This window comes from Dasypus novemcinctus, chromosome 4, assembly GCF_030445035.2.
Source record: "Dasypus novemcinctus isolate mDasNov1 chromosome 4, mDasNov1.1.hap2, whole genome shotgun sequence".
Classification (NCBI taxonomy): Eukaryota; Metazoa; Chordata; class Mammalia; order Cingulata; family Dasypodidae; genus Dasypus; species Dasypus novemcinctus.
In genome coordinates, this window is record NC_080676.1 from 157593541 (window position 1) to 157597028 (window position 3488).

The 3488-nt window shown below is 39.0% G+C and overlaps 1 protein-coding gene across 3 annotated transcripts in view; it reads right to left on the minus strand.

Moving 5' to 3' along the window:
• HLCS (holocarboxylase synthetase) overlaps nt 1-3461 on the minus strand; it is a 239049-nt gene extending 235588 nt beyond the window's left edge. The window contains exon 1 of one of the 3 annotated variants that reach the window (XM_071214961.1): nt 3343-3461. The gene's annotated coding sequence lies outside the window, so the exon portion shown is untranslated. The remainder of the gene's footprint in view (nt 1-3342) is intronic. The other 2 variants (XM_058296218.2, XM_071214966.1) reach the window with 2 other exon arrangements.
• Nucleotides 3462-3488: the final 27 nt, after the last annotated feature.

Sequence of the window (3488 nt, forward strand, 5' to 3'; positions counted from 1 at the left end):
AAAAGCCTCTAAATCCAATCCACAGAGCTCTTCCTCGCTGCTTCTCACTCTACATCTGAATCACCCTCCTCCTACAGTGAGAATCCTGGCTCCCACAAACAGCAACGGATTTATTAATTTGCTTAGTGCAATAATGTATTAGTCTGCCTAAGGGGTGCCAATGCAAAGTACCAGAAATCTGCTGGCTTTTATAAAGGGTATTTATTTGGGATAAAAGCTTACAGTTACAAGGCCCTAAAGAGTACAAATCAAGGTTGCTTTCCCATCATAGTCAGTTGTCACGTATTGAAACAAGATGGTCGCTGATTTCTGCGAGGGTTTAGCCTTCCTTTCTGGGCTTCCTCTATCTTAACTTCAAGCTGGCAAAAGGCTTGTCTCTCAGGGCTTCCTCTCTCCTGGCATAGGGTTCGTTTCCTTCAGGATCTTCTATAGCTTCTCTTCCCAAGGTCAGCTGCATACTATAAGGTGAATGGCTCATCTCTGTCCCGGGCATCAGGATCAAAAATGACAGAGTACCCATGATGATGGAGGAGGTTGTTGTGGGGTGAGGGGGGTGGGAGGTATATGGGGACCTCATATTTTTTTAATGTAACAAAATATATATATATTACAAAATATATATATATAAAAATATATATATATTTTAATGTAACAAAATATATATATATTTTTTAATGTAACAAAATATTATATATATATTTTTTAATGTAACAAAATATATATAGACAAAAATATATATATTACTACCAACCCAAAAAAAAAAAACAAATGACAGAGCTCTCTCTCTTCCCGAGTATCTTCTTGAGTGAGTGTCCATCTATATCAGCCTACCAAGGGGGCAGGGACTCAACTTGAGTTAGGCCTCACTGACTGTGGCAGCCCAGTCAGAAGCCCTAAATTAATTTTACCAAGTAAACTTAATCAGAGACCCCTCACTGAATTTAATACAATCAAAGGGTATCACACCCAGAGGAATAGATTTATTTACCACATAATCTTTCTCTCTTTGGGATTCACAAAAATAATCTCAAACTGTCACAAATAGTAAACAGAAAATAGTTTCAGAATTGCTACACCTCATCACCACCAGCTAAGTGAAGTTCAAATTTTCTTTGTAGTTTTGTTTGCTTGTTTATACACAGACGGTGCAGAGGCAAAAGACCTGTGTTCAAAAGTTATTTGGATTCACATTTTTCCCTGCAATTAACTTACTATGCAGAGTAGTTCATTTGTTCCCTTGTCTCTGTTTGTATTCCATTTTAGATTTCTTTTCCTTTGTATTTCTTGATTTTTTAAAAAATATTAAAACTTTTAAAAACAAGTTTCTAAAAGTAAAAACTACAAGAAAGGTGTGCTTGGTAAGTCTCATTTCCTCCCCTATCACACCCATTCCCACCCACCTACTGTAAATAACCATTTTACTAGTTTCTAGTTTATTCTTCTAGAGTTTGTTTTGTAAAAGTAAGCAGATACATGTATATTTTACTGTCCCCCCCCCCCATTTTACACACAGAAAATAATATTCTATATGTACTTTTTTAAAAATTAGTTTTCACTTACCAATATGGTCTAGAAATCATTCCATATCAATTTATAGAGCTATTCCAACTGCATAGTATACCATTGTGCAGATGTACCAGACTATTTAACTAATTACCTATGTATTGGCCTTGAGGTTGTTTCCAAAATTTTGCCACTGTAAAAATGAGACAATGAATAACCTTGTCCATAGATTCTTTCATATTGTTGTAGGTATTTCCTCAGAGTAAATTTGTATGTGTGGAATTGCTGGGTATAATGGTTAGGCTAATGTGTCAACTTGGCCAGGTAATGGTGCCCAGCTGTTTGGTCCAGCAAGCACTGGGCTAACTGTAATACAAGGGCATTTCATGGACTTTAATTTTTAGTGAGTTGATTTCATCTATGGCTGATTACATCTACAATCAACTGAGGAGACTGCCTGAGACTGAGCAATGAGTGATGTCTCATCTAATCAGATGAAGGCCTTAAAAGGGAAAGTGATTTCAACATTCAGAGAGAGAATCCCCATCTTTACTTCAGACAGACAGCATCTCCTGGGGAACTCATCAAGGCCCTTTGTCGGGAGCCCGTGGTCTGCAGCCTGCCCTACAGAGTCTGGACTTGTGTATCCCCACCATCACATGAGACAATTTTATAAAATCTCCTACTATTTAGAGATAGCTCTTATCGGTTCTGTTTCCCTAGAGAGCCCTGACTAATACACTGGGTCAAAGGTAAATAGATATGTAGTTTCGTTAGATACACGGAATTCCCCTCCATTGGAGTTGTGCCCTTTTTGTATTCCCACCAGGAATATATGAGTACCTGCTTTCCCCAAAAACAGCATTATTTTTAAAAAGCCTGTTATATTGCTTGTGACTTTGTGCAAATCTGATGTCAGAAGTGTTATGGGTTGAACTATGTCCCCCAAAAACATGCTAAAGTCTTGATCCCCAGCACCTCAGAGTGTGGCCTTATTTGGAAACAGGGTCATTATGGGTGTTATCCATAAGAAGAGGAAAGATAGGGGAGAGAGAGAAAGAAAGGGAAAGAAGGCCCTGTGATGACAAAGGCAGAGACTTACGAGCTGCAGTTGCAAACCACCAGAAGCTAGCAAGAGGCAAGGAAGGTTCTCAGGGAAATCCTTGAGAGCCAGCACGGCCCTGCTCTGCTGACACCTTGATTTCGACTTCCAGCCTCCAGAACTGTGAAACCATAAATTTCTAAGACACCCAGTGTGTAGTATGCCGTTAAAGCATACATACTAAGACACGAAGTAATGTTCATTTTCTTTCATTATAAGAGAAATTAAAAATCTCTTCATGTATTTAAGGGCTAATTTAATAATTTTTGGTAAGTTGTCAGTCATGTCTTTTGCCTATTTTTAAATTGGATTTTTGGTCACTGGTTCCCTCCATTTTTAAGAGTTATATATTAAGAATATTAACTTTTTATCTGTGATCCATGTTGCAAAGATTTTCCTAGTTTGCCATTTGCCTTTTATTTATGGTGGGGTTCTTTTTTTCTTCTATGTTTTCTTTTTGTAAGTGCTATCCAATGGTTTTTCAATGTAGCCAACTGTATCAATCTTTTTTTTTTTTACAGGCTTCTGGCTCCTGAGTTATTTGAAAGTCTTTCCCCACACCTAGGTTGTGGAGGAATTCACCCGCGTTTTCTTTTTCTTTTAACTTGGTGTCTGGTTTCTTTCACTTAGCCAAACGGGGTGTTTTTTTCCCTGATAGTAACATCTTATAATAATATTAGCATACATTTGTTCAGGTCAAAGAAAAACAGCCTTATATACGCAATATTACGCATTACCCGCGTTTTCTTCCAGAGATTTCCGCGGCTGCGCCTCTCGCGTCTTTAGCCGCAACACGTGCCCCGGGGTCAGCGCGCGGAGCCGGAGGGCGCTGATCTGGAGACGCACAGGCGTCTGCAGGGTGGGGCGGGGCCGCGCGTGCGCC